Consider the following 19,277-nt stretch of genomic DNA (forward strand, 5'->3'; position numbering starts at 1 on the left):
AAGGGAAAAATAGTTTTCATGTGTTGATACTAGGAAAAGTTAACGCTTGTATGTTTTTAGGTTTTTCTTTATATCATTATGGGATATCTTGGTAGGTAATTAGTGACAAGCGAAGACAAGTAAGGTTTCAACTAGTTTGATACAACTTTTCTTTCTTTTGTAAAAAAGATTTTATTTATTTATTTATTTATTTATTTATTTATGTAGAGCGAGAGAGAGCTGGGGGAGGGACAGAGGGAGAGGAAGAAAGAGAATCTCAAGCAGACTCTGCACTGAGTGGGGTTCCCAAAGCAGGGCTTGATCTCAAGACCCTGAGCATCATGACCTGAGTTGGAATCAAGAGTCGGACACTTAACCAACTGAGTCATTGAGGCCCCTCTCGATACAGCTTTTCTTAAATAACTTAAAGTCCTCTGACATAAATGAACTAGTTCCTTTCTCATGTTTGAATAATTCTTTCAATTACTTTCAGAGTCACTTGAAAAGCAGTATTAAGTTTCATCGTGCCTAGTAAATTTCTTAGCTATTTCTTTTGCCTTTCTCTTCCTCATTCAGGTTACTAGTTTTATTTTTTGCAGTATTTAGGAGGACTCTAGTCATAATTTTAGATATGTTTTATAATAGAGATACTGTTGAATCTTTTTGCCATAATTGGTCTTACTTTTGCCTTTTCCTGAGTTGTCAAGTTCTTCTAATCTTAGGGTACAATTCAAAGTATGTTTTCTTTTGCTCACGTAATGTTTGCTTGGATCAGTTATTTTGTGCAATGAAAACAGTCATTGGAGGAAGAATTGATATTCCTCTTTTAGTTCTGTAATTGTTTTTTAAAGTAATGCATAGTCCTATAGAAAGTTTAAGTAATACATAAAGAATTTATGTAAGAAAGGTAAGTCACTTAAAATCTTTCTATCTGGAGGTCAGCACTGTAACATTGTACTAATATTGAACTTTCTTCTCTGTAAGTATACACACATACATTTATAAATACAAAGTCATACTCTATTGACTTGTAATTTTCCATTTTACTCAAGAAAGTATGTTGTGGAGCACTTTTCTTCTCATGAATATAGAGAATATAAATCACTTCGCAGTCACTACAAAGTCATTTTATGGATATACCCTAATTTAATTAATGCTCATTAATAGACATTTGGATGGGCTCAACGTTTTCCAAATTATGAATAGTTCCCACTTGAACATTTTTGTAGATTTGGCTTTACGCTCTTGTGATTATTTTTGTAGTGTAATTCCTAAAAGAGAAATTGCTGGATCAGAATTTTGGTACTTGTTGCCAAAAGGCTTTCCAAACAATGGTAACAATTTATACTCTCTCTAAAATTATATGAGAGTGTACTTGCTGCCACATCTTACTCAATTCTGGGTACTTTTTTTTTTTAAAACCTTCGATAATCTGGTGCATAATGATGACTGAAGATTGTTCAAATTTGTATGTCTTTGATTATTAGTCAGATTTAATATATTTGTAGGTAATGGCCACTTTTTTTATACACTTTTTTTATATGTTCACCCAACATGGGGCTCAAACTAACAACCCGGAGATCAAGCATCACCTGCTCCACTGACTGAGCCCTCCACGTGACCCATCTAATGGCTACTTTCGGGTTTTTTTCTGTAAATTTTCTGTTAACATCTTTTGCTCATGTTGGTATTATGCTGTTAGGACTTGGCATATATTTATTTCATCCTCACAAGAATCCTTTGAGATAGGTTCTATATCTGTTCCATTTTACAGTTAAGGAAGACCTGTAATGCTCAGCACTAGCAGGTCTGCCAAATTCTTGGATTGGTGGCTCATATCCATCAGCTCGTTCAACTTTAGCACTGGTCTCATCCTCAGTACCTTTTCCAGGACTACTACCTTCACCATGAAGCTTCATGAGCTTTCCCAATTCAAATTTGGGCTTCTTCAGCAATTTTACTTTTCTAACAAAGACATCATGGAGTGGATAAATAGACTAGCAAGCCTTTTCTGTGTCTTTTCTGATGGTGTCTGGAATCAATTTATTGACCACTTCTTTCAGTCATTTGTCTGCACCTCTTGGGTTATGATTTCCATCACCTGTTTCCAAATTTGGCAGACCTGCTGGTGCTGAGCATAAGAGGTCTTCCGAATCTGATTGTGTTTTTTAGTAAAACCAACACAAAATAGACAAAATAACCATCAGTAGTCTTAACGTTAACATGAGCTTCAATCATGGTCTGCCATTTTTTGACCATGGAGCACATTTTGTCACAGGTAAGAACCATGCCAAGGAAATTAGTCAGTTTTTGCCCTGATCATCCTCAGTTGTAAATGCAACTTCATCATTCTGCAGATCAGCAAGGCTCACTTCAAAAACACAACCCTTGAGGCCATCAGATGTGATTTTGGTGCCTTGAGTTCTTGTGACTAGTGTTTTTCTAATATTTCTTATATTGAACATAACTGGTGCTTTCACATCATACCAGTCTTTCTTAGAAAATAAATCAACCACTTTCTTCTTGGCTCCCTTTCTGCTGCCTTTTGTAAGCCTCTTGTTCTTGCTGTCATGGCACTGCTCAGGGAGCCAAAAGGGTTTCTTTCATATTCTTATTTCTTCCTCAGTACTTCAGTTTTAATTGTTAACTGTATAAGTTTTGATATTTCTTAGGACAGACCTCTCATCTTTGCTTACTTATTTCAGAATAATTCTGTTAGTTGTTTTTTCACATATATTTTGACCACTTTTGTCATTCCTAGAAATTAATCCTTTGAGTTTTGACTGGGGTTGGACTAAATTCACAAATTCTAATTCATTCTATTTTTATTTCATTTTTTAACTTACAGAGTGAAATTTTCCTGGGACTAGAAAGTAGTCATTCATTCTTGTTTCCTGGTGTATCTTTTCTTCATTAATCTCTCACATACTGGGTTTATTTCATGGCTTTTAATGGCAAAATTTTTATCCAGCTTTTTGTTCTGGTTAAGTCATCTTCATATAAGGGCAGATTTATAAAGACCTACTATTTGCTTAAGAATATACAGGTAGATTCTTCTTGACTTCTTTCCCTGTTTATCTGGGTACTATTTTGTATCTTGAAGGCTTTGATAATATAGGTTTATTCAGTCACTTCGTTCCTCATTCAACAGCCTGAGAGGTTAGGGAGGGAACTTGATCTTTGTTTTTGTTGATTGTTATTTTGTTTTCTTTGTGACCATTGCATTCATATGTAGACTCATACCTTTGGAAAAACTGCCTGCCCAGACCCCAATTCTGCTTTTACTCCCACTTTATTTTATTTTATTTTTAAGTAATCTCTACACCCAACGTGGGACTCACAACCCCAAGCTCAAGAGTTGAACGCTTCACGAGCCAGCCAGGTGCTCCAGGTGCTCCTTTACTTCCACTTTAGAGTGCCTACTTGGTGAAAGATAGTTTTGAAAATTTGCCCCGCTGCCTAAGAGCATTTTATCTGATAAGACTATGTATCCATATATGCTCCTAACCCCTTACCACCCCTGCAAACAATTGCAGCCTCTATTGCTATTATTTTATAGCTGTGAAAAAACCCTAAGGAGATTGGTGTTTACCTTTCCTATAATGTTTCTCCTTATATATTGCCAATTTGAGAGATTCTTCCTCCACCTACACCCCAGAATCAGAGCAAGCCCTGACCACTCTTTGGAATCTGGGTCAGAGGTGAATGCTGAGTAGTGGCTATACTCATTCTCTTTTAGCTGTGCTTCTGCAACAGTGAATGTTTTTTGATCAGTGGCAAGGGTAAGAATATCCCCATGTAGTGGACCAGTATTTTCCATGGCTCTCTTTAGTCTTCATTCCTTATTCCTAACACATTTGATCCTTTACTGGTTCTAGATGATAATTACAATTAATCAGGCTAAAAAACTTCTCAGTGAAGAGCTTATCTTGAAAGAGTCAAGGGGCACCTGGGTGGCTCAGTCGGTTAATCGTCTGCCTTCAGCTCAGGTCATGATCCCAGGATCTGGGATCAAGCCCCACATTGGTCTCCCTGCTCAGTGGGGAGCCTGCTTCTCCCTCTCCCTCTGCCGCACTCCCTGCTCATGCTCTTTGTCTCTTATAAATAAATAAATAAATAAATAAAATATTAAAAAAAGAGTCAGAACTGATGTGTGTTATAGCATTATTTACTATTTGCTCTCCTGTTGGTTATTCTATATCTGCCCCAAACAAAAAGCTTTTATTTTTTGAAGTCTTTTATCTTTTTAAAATTTTAATTCCAGAATAGTTAACATATAGTGTTATATTAATTTCAGGTGTACAATACAGCGATTCAACACTTCCATATATCACCCAGTGCTCATCACAGCAAGCGCACTCCTTAATCCCCATCACCTATTTCCCACCATTCCCCCCACCCACCTCCCCTCTGGTAACCATCAGTTCAAAACAAAAAGCTTTTAAAATCATTGTATGATTCAATGTTTTTGGTGTAGTAGAAATTTTGGAAGTAGAACATGTTTGCTCATTGCAGAGCAGACAAAATGAAGTGCCAAGGTACCTATGGTCCTATGAGGTATCTAGCAGGTATTAGAGATAATCATGATGACTGAGATGTAGTAGTATGGTCACGCAGTGCTGCTTTGGGTTCTGTATAACAACTTTTCATATTTCTTTTCACTTGTTCCTGTGACATGACCAAGAGAAATCCTTACCATTGTTTAGGTTTGGGACATGGTGGCGTTTAAGTCCTTTGTAGTCTGCCACTTTGCTGTCTATATAATGTTGGTAAATCTAATCTGTCTATAAGCTTCAATTTCCTTTTGTGTGATGATACGTGCTTTATGTACTTCATTGATATATTAAGAAGTAATATGAAAAAATATAAATTATCTTTATCGATTGTAAAATTTCATACAGATAAATAAGATTTGTGCTAGGATACTATAAAGCAATTATAGGAGACAGTGTTGGAGTTCTATCAGAAGATTCTTTTCCTACCTGCATTAAGACCTTACATTAATATAAAGTCTAATTTACCTTCTTGTAATATATATTATATTGTTTATAGAGTTAATAATGATTATATAAAGCAAAAACCAAGGATGGTATATAATGTGAGAAAGCAACACTATTTTAGCAGTCTAAATATGATTTAGCACAAGTACATTAATATTGTGGGAATGGGTTTTTGTCTGAATGTATAACTTCTAATATACTAAAGCTTAGATTTTGTTCAGACTTAATATAGAAATGGATGAAGAAAAGGATTCCAATCCATATGTTCATAATTTGTATTAACCATATTACCATACTTCCTTATCATTATAAAGTGAGACTAATATAATAATAATAATAATAATAATTAATAAATCAATAAAAATTACAGCTGAAAGGAAAATTAAGATTAAAAAATAATGAAGGGTACCTGGGTGGCCCAGTTAGTTGACCATCCAACTCTTGACCTCAGGTCAGGTCTTGATCTCAGGGTTGTGAGTTCAAGCCCCTCACTGGACTCTGTACTGGGTATGGAGCCTACTTTAAAAAAAAAAAAATGAAATATAAAACAAAAAGGCTACTGAAAAATTAAAACAATGAAGCAGCAAAGAAGAAAGTAAATCAGAAGTAACATAAAATAATTTTAAAAGGATAGAATGAAAATAAAGCACTGATAGAATCTGGCAAGTAACAGCAAAGGAAACAGTCAACTAAACCAAAAGACAACCGACAGAATGGGAGAAGATATTTGCAAATCACATATCAGATAAAGGGCTAGTATCCAAAATCTATAAAGAATTTATCAAACTCAACACCCAAAGAACAAATAATCCAATCAAGAAATGGGCAGAAGACATGAACAGACATTTCTGCAAAGAAGACATCCAAATGGCCAACAGACACATGCAAAAGTGCTCAACATCGCTCGGCATCAGGGAAATCCAAATCAAAACCTCAGTGAGATACCACCTCACACCAGTCAGAATGGCTAAAATTAACAAGTCAGGAAATGACAGATATTGGCGAGGATGTGGAAAAAGGGGAACCCTCCTACACCGTTGGGAATGCAAGCTGGTGCAGCCACTCTGGAAAACAATATGGGGTTTCCTCAAAAAGTTGAAAATAGAGCTACTCTACGACCCAGCAATTTCACTACTGGGTATTTACCCCAAAGATACAAATGTAGTGATCTGAAGGGGTACGTGCACCCCAGTGTTTATAGCAGCAATGCCCACAATAACCAAACTATGAAAAGAGCCAAGATGTCCATAAACAGATGAATGGATAAAGAAGATGTGGTGTATATATACAATGGAATATTATGCAGCCATCAAAAAACCCGAAATCTTGCCATTGGCAACGACATGGATGGAACCTAGAGGGTATTATGCTAAGCAAAATAAGTCAATCAGAGAAAGACAAGTGTCATATGCTCTCACTGATATGAGGAATTCTTAATCTCAGGAAACAAACTGAGGGTTGCTGGAGTGGTGGGGGGTGGGAGGGATGGGGTGCCTGGGTGATAGACATTGGGGAGGGTGTGTGCTATGGTGAGCGCTGTGAATTGTGTAACACTGTTGAATCACAGACCTGTACCTCTGAAACAAATAATACATTGTATGTTAAAAAAAGAAGAAGAAGAAGATAATAGGAAGGGAAAAATGAAGGGGGGAAATCGGAGGGGGAGACGAACCATGAGAGACTATGGACTGAGAAACAAACAGGGTTTTAGAGGGGAGGGGGGTGAGGGGATGGTTAGCCTGGTGATGGGTATTAAGGAGGGCACGTACTGAATGGAGCACTGGGTGTTATACGCAAACAATGAATCATGGAACTCTACATCAAAAACTAATGATGTAATGTATGGTGACTAACATAACATAATAAAATTAAATTTAAAAAAATTAAATGCAAAAAAAAAAAAAGATTCTGGCAAGTATCAGAAACAGAAGTTGACATTTTATTCATTCTGCTATTACTGAATTATGTTTGTCAATCACCACACTGGCTGAATCAATAGAAAACCCATTCATTTTGACCCATGAAATGTTAGTCAGCAAGGACTGAATTCAGTGATGCAAAAAAATGTTTTCAGCATTTATAATATTAATAAACAAACATTGCTAGAGGCAATTTCCCAGAAGTTCTGAATCTTAATCAAAATTACTGACCAGATACAGAACGTCCTGATATAACTGACCCCATTATATTTATCCAGTTTCATGAAAGGCACAGATCTGACATTTTTCACAATTTAGGTGTAATAAACTGACAGTACTTTGAAATTACATGTATTTTTGTATTTTACTTTTGTAAGTTACATGTTAATAATTTCTTATATTCTTTAGTGTTATGAATTAGAATTCCATATTTAGCTTCTACCTATTAGGCACAGTTTTTAACTCTTTACATGTAATTTCAAGCTGCAAAAAAGCTGCAAGAATAAGAATAGTGTAGAACACCTAGTATAGCTTTTATCCCTTCTTCCAAATTCACCTTTTTCTTTTTTGTTCTGAACCTTTGAGAGTAACAGCTCTTTACCCCTAAACGTTTTGGTGTGTATTTTTTTCTTTTTTTTTTTAAAGATTTTATTTATTTATTTGACAGAGCGAGAGAGCACAAGCAGGGGGAACAGTAAAGGGAGAGGGAGAAGCAGGCTCCCTGCCAAGCAGGGAGCCCAGTGTGGGGCTCAATCCCAGGACCCTGGGATCATGACCTGAGCCAAAGGCAGATACTTAACCATCTGAGCCACCCAGGCGCCCCTTGATGTGTATTTCTTAAGAATAAGGGTACAGTGATCATCTTCAGAAAAATTTAAAGTTTACAAAACTCTAATCTCCTGTGCATATTTTAATTTTTACTAGTTGACCGGATATTTTCCTTTTTGGTTTTTCCTCCATTCAATACAGAATCCAGTCCAGGATCAAGCTTTGCAATTAATTGTCATTTTTCTTTGGTTTCCTTTAATCTATAACTTCTCTGTAGCTTTTCTTTATCATCTTTAACATTGATGTTTTTGAAGAAAATATCCTCTCCCACTTCTTTTTAATTGAATGCCCCTCATTTGGGTTTGTCTGATATTTCCTCATGGTTAGAGTCAGATTATGCATTCCAGGCCAGAATACTACAGAATACTTGCATTGTAAGTGACCAGCTTTATGTTCCATTCATTGCAATTAACTCGTTGAACTTTCTGCGTAGCTCTTTTACTCACTTGTTGTACTGCACACAATCAGGATGTTAGTTAACAGTGTTGTTTTTTTTTTTTTTATTTTATAATAGATCCTTAAACCAGCATTCTTTTTTTTCTTTTTTTTTTTTTTTAAAGATTTTATTTATTTATTTGACAGAGAGAGACACAGCAAGAGAGGGAACACAAGCGGGGGAGTGGGAGAGGGAGAAGCAGGCTTCCCGCAGAGCAGGGAGCCCGATGCGGGGCTCGATCCCAGGACTCTGGGATCATGACCTGAGCCGAAGGCAGACGCTTAACGACTGAGCCACCCAGGCGCCCCAGTAAACAGTGTTTTTAAAAGAACGTATGGTGTTACGGGGATGGATGATGGTGATGGCTGCACAAAAATGTGAATGTACTTAGTACCACTGAAGTCTACACTTAAAACTAAGATGGTAAATTTTGTTTATTTTAACACAATTTAAAAATGGGAAAGAAAAGAACATATGGTAGACCTAAGTTTTATATTTCTTGTGAACACCATTAGGGACTAGTTGCCTGGAAAAAGTCCTATACATATAATACAGCCTTTAAAAATACTTAGTAATTGTTTTATAATTATTAACATCATTATTTTAATTAGTAGATAATGTAGTACAGGAATAAATTTTATTCTGTATATGACTTGCTTTTCCTATGATGGTATACTATTACTTTTGTTTGCTTCTCATCTACCACCTCGCACCTCAGCATTCTTAAAATGTTTTGATATTTTCTCATGTATCAGGATAAAAATCAGCAAAAGAAAAGTTATTTGTTTAATAAATTGCTGTACTTTAAGAAAAGAAGTTATCCTGGGTCTACTGGCTCAGCCAGTAGAGCATGTGACTCTTGATCTCAGGGTTGTAAGTTCAAAACCCACATTGGCTATAGAGATTACCTAAAAATAAAATCTTAAAAAGGAAAAAGAAAAAGTTGTCCTGCTCTTAATGTTCCTGGCTTATCAAAATGCATATGAAATATAATAAACTCTAATAGGTGATAACTTACCTTTTAGCTTGGCCTATATTATATGGATATGTGGAATTTTCTATTATAATTACTCCTTTATTGTGGTATTAACCCTTAATAGAATCATCCACATAGTCCTAAATATAAGAAATTTAAACTAGATAATTATTATTATTACATTTATAAAAAGTAATTTGCCATCTGGTCCTACTACTCTATTGAAATAGTTCCTTTGTGCATTATGAGTTATATTCTCCTTTTTAAATCCAGTGACCTTGTCTTAGTCTTCATCATCTCATTACCTATAGTATTAGCAATGAATCATGACTTTTTGAGTCAAAATTAGTCTGAATTATGAATTCCATATATAAAAATATTTTTATTACATTCTATTTTTTGTGGATTTTATTTATTTGACAGAGAGAGACACAGTGAGAGAGGGAACATAAGCAGGGGGAGTGGGAGAGGGAGAAGCAGGTTTCCCTTTTTATTACATTTTAAAGAGCTGTCCGTTGGTCCTCTATCTTCAAGAGAATTTTAGATCCAAATGATTTGCTTACTGCCTGAGGTATTGGGGGGGTAGTATTAAGAGTAGAGCCCCCAGGGGCGCCTGGGTGGTTCAGTTGGTTGTGTCTGCCTTTGGCTCGGTCCTGATCCCAGGGTACTGGGATCAAGCCCCACATCGGGCTCTCTGCTCAGCGGGGAGTCTGCTTCTCCCTCTCCCTCTGCCTGTTGCTCTGCCTACTTGTGCTCTCTCTCTGTCAAACAAATAAATAAAATCTTTAAAAAAAAAAAAAGAGTAGAGCTCCTGGGACACCTGGATGACTCAGTCAGTTAAGTGTGGGAATCTTGGTTTCGGCTCAGGTCATGATTTCAGGGTCATGAGATTGATCCCTGTGTCTGGCTTCATGCTCAACACAGTCTGCTTGTCCCTCTCTCTCTGCTCCTCCTGCTTGCACATGCTTACTCTCTCAAATAAATAAATAAAATTCTTAAAAAAAAAAAGAGTAGTACCCCCGAGGATAGTAATATCTCTAAATAATTTCCAGAGTCTAAAGCTGAATGAACCAGTGGGTCTGATCCACAATGGTTGCTTTGGCTGTCCTGTCTTGCAGAGATTTGAGGCTGTGTCTGTGCTAGGGGCTAGATTCATTTCATTAACTAAACATAATTATTTATTGAACACCTATTATGGATTAAGCATTGGGAAAACAGTAATGCACAGAACACATTTCCTGCTCTCAAAAATTTAGGGAAAGATTACTCACTCTAAATACTCACTTGAAAGATTAGGTGATTACTGTAAAGCTTAGACTCCAAAAATCAGAGAGATCCAGTAGAGGTTCTAGTTCTGTTATTTAAGTGTAGGGCTATTACAAAAAGCGGATTTTTGTTTTTTAATAAATTCTAACCATTTTCTTTTTTTAAAGATTTTATTTATTTATTTGAGAGAGAGAGAGAGAGAGAGCACAAGCAGGGGGTGCGGCAGGCAGAGTGAGAGGGAGAAGCAGGCTCCCCTCCTAGCCAGGAACCTGATGCGGGGGGCTCGATCCCAGGACCCTGGGATCATGACTAAGCCGAAGGCAGATGCTTAACCGACTAAGCCACCCAGGTGCCCCAAATTCTAACCATTTTCAATAAATCCTGAAGTTACATAATAATTTTGAAGTTTAGAGTTTGAAAGACCTAAGTGGGTTTTTATAGATCCCTTTAAACTGTGTCAGTTAGTTAATAAAATCAAAGGATTTTCCCATTCAAATATTGGTATTCAGAATCCTCTACATTTTAATTACGGTATCTTTGAAAAGAGATGACTTCTAGAATAAAAATAACTTTAAAAGTTGTTAATAGAAATATTCTTTTGTATAAATTTATTATGGTTACAGAGATTTGTCTGTTGTATTTTTTTTAAAGATTTTATTTTTTAAGTAATCTCTTTACCCAACGTGGGGCTCAAACCCATAACCCTGAGATCAAGAGTAGCATGCTTCAGTGACTGAGCCAGCCAGGCTCCCCCAGAGATTTGTTTTTTATTATTATACGATTGTCTAATTCTTTATTTTGTAGGGGAGAGAAATTCAAGTAGAATGTTTTGTAAGTAGACATTATTAAATGTATTAAGGGAACATCTGTCTAAAATGGCACTGTTTTGAATCTTTCTATAAATTGCTTCCATGCAATCCAATTACTGTATTTTTTACTGGCAATTGTGTCACTCATTTCTAATAAACTGAATTTAGTACATTCTCCACAATCAAGATTCCAAATATTTTCACTTTCTCAAGCCTCCAACCTCTCCTTGGCCCCTTGCAATGTTTTTTAAAACTTAAAAAAAATGTTTAAAACATTGCAAACATAGACTATAAACTAATACAATGAAAATGTTTATACTGTACCTACCACCTTGCTTTAATGAATGTTAACTTTTTGCCACATGTTTCAACTTACTTTACACAAATAAAATAGATACACTTGAAATCGTATATATACCTACCCAACCCCATTCTTTCTCTTTCTTCTCTCCATAGAAGAGAGATTTATGTTAATCACTCCTAAGAAAGTGTACATTTTTGTACCATACATGTATATGATACGCAGCATTGTTTGGCATGTTTTAAAACCTTATATAACATTATACTGTATGTATCATTTTCCAACCTGCTTTTATCACTAATCTTTGTTTTTCAGATTTATCTATGTTTATTCATGTACTGTAAGTCATTCATCTTCATTGCTGAACAGTATTTCATTGTATGAATATAATACAGTTAATTTGTCTGTTCTCCTAATAATGGATATATAGGGTGTTTATACTTTTTCACTGAGTGTCACAGGGAACATTCTTCTACTTGTCTTTTTATGCATAGCTGTGGGAGTTATGAAGAGTATATATCTAGAATTGGATTTGCACCTTGAAATGATTATCTAATGACAAATTGCTCTCTGATGGTTGTATATAACATTCCACAGTCCATAGGTTTGTGTTGTAACTTGGGACAGATCTGACCTCATGGCTGCCAGCGGACCACACACACCTGTCCTTCAGTGTACCCCCTTCACTGCTCCCAAGTGCCCCCTGAGCCCCTGATATCTGTACATCTGGAGAGTGGGTTCTGGGAGCCGCTGTCCCTGCCATGCGTCATTGGCTTTTCTGGATAACATCATTATGCAGGGAGCAGTTGCTGCAACAAAATGCATGCAAGTTTCAGTATCTTTTGATCCTTTATGAATTTGATGTTATTAGACTTAAAATTTTTACCAATCTGACTGGTTATTAAGTGATTCCTGATAGTTATTTTTATTTCTCCCACCGCCTGGTTGAAAATCTTTCATATGTTTACTAGTTATCTAAGATTCTTTTGTGATTTGCCTGTTCTACTGTTCAACAAAGTTGGATAAGAGTTTTTAATCACAACTTATATTTGAATTTTACTGAATACTTTTTTGCATTCTTGAGAAGATATTGTAGGGGCGCCTGGGTGGCTCAGTTGGTTAAGCAACTGCCTTCGGCTCGGGTCATGATCCTGGAGTCCTGGGATCGAGTCCCGCATCGGGCTCCCTGCTCAGCGGGGAGTCTGCTTCTCCCTCTGACCCTCCTCCCTCTCATGCTCTCTGTCTCTCATTCTCTCTCTCTCAAATAAATAAAATCTTAAAAAAACAAAAAGAGAAGATATTGTAATTTTCTCCTTTTAATTCATTAATATTGTGACTAACAATAATAGCTTTCCAGAAATAGACCTGTCTTTGTATTCTCTCAGAATAAAAACTGCTTAGGGGCACCTGGGTGGCTCAGTCAGTTAAGGGTCCAACTCTTGATTTCAGCTCAGGTCATGATCTCAGGGCCAGGGATTGAACCCTACATCGGGCTCTGCACTGGGCGTGGAGTCTGCTTAAGATTCTCTCTCCCTCTCCTTCTATCCCCCCCATTCTCCCCCCATCCGCACACACATGCATGCTCTCTCTTGTGCATGCTTTCTCTCTCAAATAATAACTGAATCTTTAGAAAAGCTGCTTAGTCATGATTTATTAATAGTATTTTTAGTATTCCACTGGATTTGATTTATCAATTTATTTTGGATTTTGCAACTGAAATTGGTTTGGGTTTACTTTCAAAATTAATCTAGCTTCATGGGGTGCCTGGGGGGGCTCAGTTCGTTAAGCATCTGCCTTCAGCTCAGGTCATGATCCCAGGACCCTGGGATTGAGCCCCGTATCGGGCTCCTTGCTCAGCAGGAAGCCTGCTTCTCCCTCTGCCTGCCACTACCACTGCTTGTGCTCTCTTTCTCTGTCAAATAAATAAATAAAATCTTTAAAAAAATTAATATAGCTTCATAAAATGAGTCTTTTCCTCTTTATCTTTTCTCTTTTCCATAATAAATAAATACTTAATCTAAAAGAAAACTGGTAAAGAGGGAAAAGAAAAAAAAACAATACTAATAGAAAACAACTAGCATGATGGTAGATTTAAACAGTCATATCAGTATTTATATTTAATGTAAATGATCTAAGTACTTCAATTAAGAGAAAGAGATCGTCAAATTGGATAAAAATATAAGAACCAACTATATGCTATTGAAGAAAAACTCATTTTAAATATAAAGACATAGGTAGATTAAAAGTAAAAGAGTACAAAAGAAACTACAAATAATCAAAAGAAAGCTGGATTAATTAAATTAATTTCAGACTAAATAGATATCAAAGCAAGATATATTATCAAGGGCTACAGAAATTAATAATAAGGGGTTACTTTCAGCAAGAATTATCAAGACATGAAAAATATTAAAATCACAGGCACCTAAAAAGTAACAAAATAAAATGAAAGACTTATGTGAAATTTAAAATCTTACATAAAATAGATAATGTCCTAGAGAAACATAAAGTATTAAAATTGCTTCAGGGGGGCGCCTGGGTGGCTCAGTCGTTAAGCGTCTGCCTTCGGCTCAGGTCATGATCCCAGGGTCCTGGGATCGAGCCCCGCATCAGGCTCCCTGCTCGGCGGGAAGCCTGCTTCTCCCTCTCCCACTCCCCCTGCTTGTGTTCCCTCTCTCGCTGTCTCTCTCTCTGTCAAATAAATAAATAAAATCTTTAAAAAAAAAAAAAAAAATTGCTTCAGGACTTTTATAAACCTGAGTAAATGAATAATCAAGAAAGAAACATCTACAATTAAAATTACCCTCCTCTAAATAAGAAAAAATAATCTTTAATGAATGATTGTATTTTATATAGAATTTCTCAGTTTTGAAGCTATTCATTTTGTTTTGGTTTCTCTTGTTGCTGAGGAATAGTCTGTCAGTATTCCTTGTGAGGTAATATGTCTTTTTCTCTTTGACTTTTTTGTTGTTGTTATTTCCTGTTTATCCTATCTAATGTTCCACAATTTTATTTTGATGATGTGTCTAGGTGTGAATATATTTTTGTTTATCCTTCTTGGGACACAAAATATACTTTGAATCTGAGAAACGAATTCCTTCCTCAATTCTAACACATACTCACTTATTTAACTCTTCAAATATCACTTCTTTATAATTTGCTCCACTTCTTTTAGGACCTTCCTATTGTATGTTGGAGCTTCTTAATATCTCCTACATGTCTCTTAACTGTTTTTTTTTTTAAACTAAGTTTATTGATACATAATTCACCCATAAAATGTAACCTTTTACATAAATATACAATTCAATGGTTTTTAATATATATTCACAGAATTGTGTAACCATCACCACTATGTAATTTTAGGACCTTTTATCACCTCATGAAGAAATCCCATATATAAACTAGAAGTCATTCTCTACTTTGCACTCCTCTGAGTTCTAGAAACCAATAATTTACAGGTTTCTAACTCCCATGGGTCCTAGAAACCAGTAATTTCCTATTCTGGAAATTTCATATAAATGGAACTTTACAATATGTGGTCTTTGTGATTGGCTTCTTTCACATAACATAATGTTTTTTTAGGTTCACTCATGTTGTAGTATTTATCAGTACTTCCTTTCATGTTATTACTGAATAATCTTTCATTGCAGGAATATACTTCATTTTGTTTATCCATTTATCAGTGATGGACATTTGAATAATTATGAATATTAAATAATTAGGAAAAATGCTGCTATGAACATTCATGTACAAAACCTACACACAGGTAGATTTTTATGTGATATGTTTTCAGTTCTCTTGGGTTTATACCTAGGAAAGGAATTGCTGGGTGACATGGTAACTCAGTTTAACTTTTTGCATAACTGTTACATATTTTTCAAAGTGGCTGTAACATTACATAATTGTACCAGCAGTGTTCAAAGGCTCCAGTTTCTCCATATCTTCACCAACACTTGTTATTTTCTTTTTCATTTCAGCCATTCTAGGGGGTGTGAAGTGTTATCTCATCGTGTGTTGGATTTGCATTTCTCCAGTGGTTGATGATGTTGAGCATCTTTTAATGTGCTTATTGTTCATAAGTATATCTTCTTTAGATAAATTTTTATTAAAATCCTTTTCCCATTTTATTTTTTTTTAAGATTTATTTACTTATTTATTTGAGAGAGAGAGAGCATGAAACGGGGGAGGGTCAGAGGGAGAAGCAGACTCCCTGCTGAGCAGAAAGCCCGATTCGGGACTTGATCCTGGGACTCCAGGATCATGACCTGAGCCGAAGGCAGTTGGTTAACCAATTGAGCCACCCAGGCGCCCTCCTTTTCCCATTTTAAAATGTTATTCATTTTTAACAAATTGAGTTGTAAGAGCTTATTAATATATATATTTTTCTAAAAGATTTTATTTATTTACTTTAGAGAGTGAGTGAGCAGGGTGGGTGGGGAGAAGGGCAGAAGGAGAGGGAGACTCTTAAGCAGACTCCACACTGAGCAGAATCCGACACAGGACTTGATCTTACAACCCTGAGATCGTGACCAGAGCCGAAACCAAGAGTCGGGGTCACTTAACCGACTGCGCCACCCAGGCACCCCTCATACAATTTCTTTTTTAGATAAATGCTTTGCAAGTATTTTCTTTGATTCTGTTGTCTTTCTACCTTCTTGACAGTGTCTTTTGAGGCATAAAAATTTTACATTTAGATACAGTTCAATTTATCTATTTTTTCTTTGATTGCTTGTGCTTTTGACTTCAATTGCTTTTGCTTTTGACATCATATATAGGAAATCATTGCCTAATCCAAGGTCAAGAAGATTTACACCTATATTTTTTTCTTAGAGTTTTATAATTTTAGCTCTTTTGGGGGGGTTGTTGATCCATTTTGAGTTAGTTTTTGTGTATAGTGTAGGGTAGTGGTCCAACTTCATTCTTTTGCATTTGGATATCCTATTGTTCCAGCACTTTTGTTGAAAAGACACCCTTTCCCTGTTGTAGTGTTTTGTCACTCTTGTCAAATATCAGTTGACTAGGGGGCATCTGGGTGGCTCTGTTGGTTAAGCGTCTGCCTTCAGCTCAAGTCATGATCCTAGAGTCTTAGGATCAAGCCCCGCATCAGGCTCCCTGTTCCCCAGGGAGCTTGCTTCTCCCTCTCCCTCTGCCTGCCGCTCCCCATGCTTGTGCTCTCTCTTTCTCTTTCTCTGTCAAATAAATAAAAATAAAATCTTAAAAAAAATCAATTGACTACAAAAGTAAAAATTTACTTCTTGATTCCCAATTTCATTTCATTTATCTAAATATCTAACATTAAGCCAATATCACGCTGCCTTTAATTGCTGTAGCTTTGTAGTAAGTCTTGAAAAAAAAATAAGTGTAAACTTTCCATCTTTGTTCTTTTTCAGGATTGTTTTGGCAGTTCTGGGTCCTATATTACCAAATTTCTTACAAGTTCTCCTTTCATGTCTTAACCTCTGTGAGGTCTTGTTAACCTTCTATGATTTTTTTATCTGAAATTATTTTCTTGAAGATCACTCAAAATATCCTTCAGCCAAATTCAGTATTCCTCTCTCCTGTTCTGTGTTTCTCTCATTTCCAGTTTTCTAGGAAGATCTTTCCCTTCTTCTCTTCTAATTTCTAGTCTTTTTCTGATACTTTTTCCCCTCACAGTATTTTGCTCTTCCAGCTCATGAGTACACTTCATGTCCTAAACACTCTGTTAATCTCTGGAAAAGAAAATTCTAATTAAACACAATCTTCATTCTGAAGTTATGATAAATAAAATAAGAGACAAGTATGTAAGTCCATGCTAAATTCTCAGTCTTTCATAAAGGAGAATCAAATTTTTGTTTTTGGTTTTGATTTTGATAATATACTTTGGTTTAAGTTTAGGCAAACTTGAAAGTAATAGTTTAAAAGAGAGGGCTTATGTTAAAATAATTATAAGAGAAAAAAGCAAGCATTGTCTATATAGGGAAACTAAATATAAAGAAATAGCAAAAAAGGGAAAAACAAACTAGAAAAATGATGCAAAAATGACTGTACATGTTAATAAATTAAATATAGTTTACCTTTTTTAAAATTAACTTTTCACTCATTCATTTTCCCAAAATAAGTGTATTGAGTATTTTTTTTTCCAACAACAAATTCCTCAATTCTCTAACACCAAGTGGGTCTCCAGCAATTTAATTCAATTCTGGCATTATTCGGAGTTAGTGCAGATCCCATAGGTTAAGGCTCAATCCCACAAGACTGCCCCCACTTCAGTGCCAGCTGCAGATGGGGATCCCAGGCTACCCACACATCTGCCTGGCCAGCTGCAAATCATGGATTTCCATGACCCCATCCCTCAGTACTCAGTAGTACTCAAGAAAGTGTTATGCCTACTATTACAATTTATAATAAAGGATATAGATGAATAGGCAGGAGAAGAAGTATATAAGGTGATGTCCAGAAGGATCATGAGCATAGGGTCTTCTGTCTCCATGGAGTCAGTGTATATGATCCTCTTTGCATGTGGATCTGTTCACTAACTTGGAAGCTCTCTAAATCCTATCATTTAAGGGTTTTTATGAAGATTACATAGGTATTATTGATTAAAACATTGGCCCATTGTTGATTAAACTCAATCTCAAGCCCCTCACCTGTCTTTGGAGGTGGTAGAGCTGAAAGTTCTAGCCCTCTAATCAAGTGTTGGTTTTTCTGGTGACCAGCCCCCATCCTGAAGCTATCTACTTAACCTTCCCCATGAGGCAACTCACCAGCATACAGTGGTAGTAAATTTATTTTTATTTTTTAATTAATTAATTATTTATTTTAGAGAGAAAGAGAAAATGAGAGAGAGAGAGAGTAAGCTAGCATGAATCGGGGGAGGGGCAGAGGGAGAGAGAGGATCTCAAGCAGACTCTGCTCAGCATGGAGCCTGAAGAGGGGCTTGATCTCACGACCCTGAGATCATGACTTGAACCAAAATCATGAGTCAGATGCCAACCAACTGAGCCGCTTGTGTGCCCCAGAGATGGTAAATTTAAATTCCAAAACTTTTGGGGCACCTGGGTGGCTCAGTTTGTTGAGCATCTTACTCTTGGTTTGGCTCAGGTCATGATCTCAGGGTTATGGGATTGAGCCCTGTGTCTGGGCTCTGTGCTGGGCGCAGAATCTGTTTAGAATTCTCTCCTTCTCCCTCTCCCTCTCCCTCTGCTCCTCACCCTGCTCTCTCTCTCTCTCTCTCTTTCTTTCTCTCTCAAATAAAATAAAATAAATAAAATCTTTAAATTCCAGAACTTTTTGGAGCTCTGTGTCAGGAACCAGGGATAAAGACTAAATATTTATTTCTTCATTATACCACAAGCATCTGTTATATATTAGACATAACCATTGCTTTTATGAAACTTGGTGTCTAGTAAAGGAAACAAATTAATAAAAAGAAGATCCTAATAATATAAGTTAATTAGTGAAAGAGATATGCACGGCATCTGATGGGGTATTAGATCACCACACTTATCCAGGCTGCAAGCAGTGCTGAAAGTTGGCATTGGGGTCAGAGGGCAGATGGCAGAGTTTAGAAAAGGGTTTCTGGTAGAAGTTGCTTTTCTCTAGACAAAAGGAGAGAAGACAGAGAGAGAAGGGATAAAAAGTGTCCTGGGGCTAGAAATGACAGGAAAAGGTCATTTAAAGTAGGATCACTTTCCCCTCAGGGTGATATATTGGAGAACTTTCAAATCGAGTATTAATCTACTTTTTTATCTCTTGCCCTCTTCTTTACAGTCAAATCACATTTA

General features: G+C 36.2%; 1 protein-coding gene and 1 pseudogene across 17 annotated transcripts in view; one reads left to right on the plus strand and one right to left on the minus strand.

Annotated features, from left to right (window-relative positions):
- Positions 1 to 19,277, plus strand: part of BAZ2B (bromodomain adjacent to zinc finger domain 2B) — a 381,204-nt gene that overhangs the window by 119,570 nt on the left and 242,357 nt on the right. The gene's annotated exons all lie outside the window — the stretch shown is intronic.
- On the minus strand, positions 349 to 3,928 carry LOC116635645 (annotated as a pseudogene).

This window comes from Phoca vitulina, unplaced genomic scaffold (genome assembly GCF_004348235.1).
Source record: "Phoca vitulina isolate PV1807 unplaced genomic scaffold, GSC_HSeal_1.0 scaffold1, whole genome shotgun sequence".
Lineage (NCBI taxonomy): Eukaryota > Metazoa > Chordata > Mammalia > Carnivora > Phocidae > Phoca > Phoca vitulina.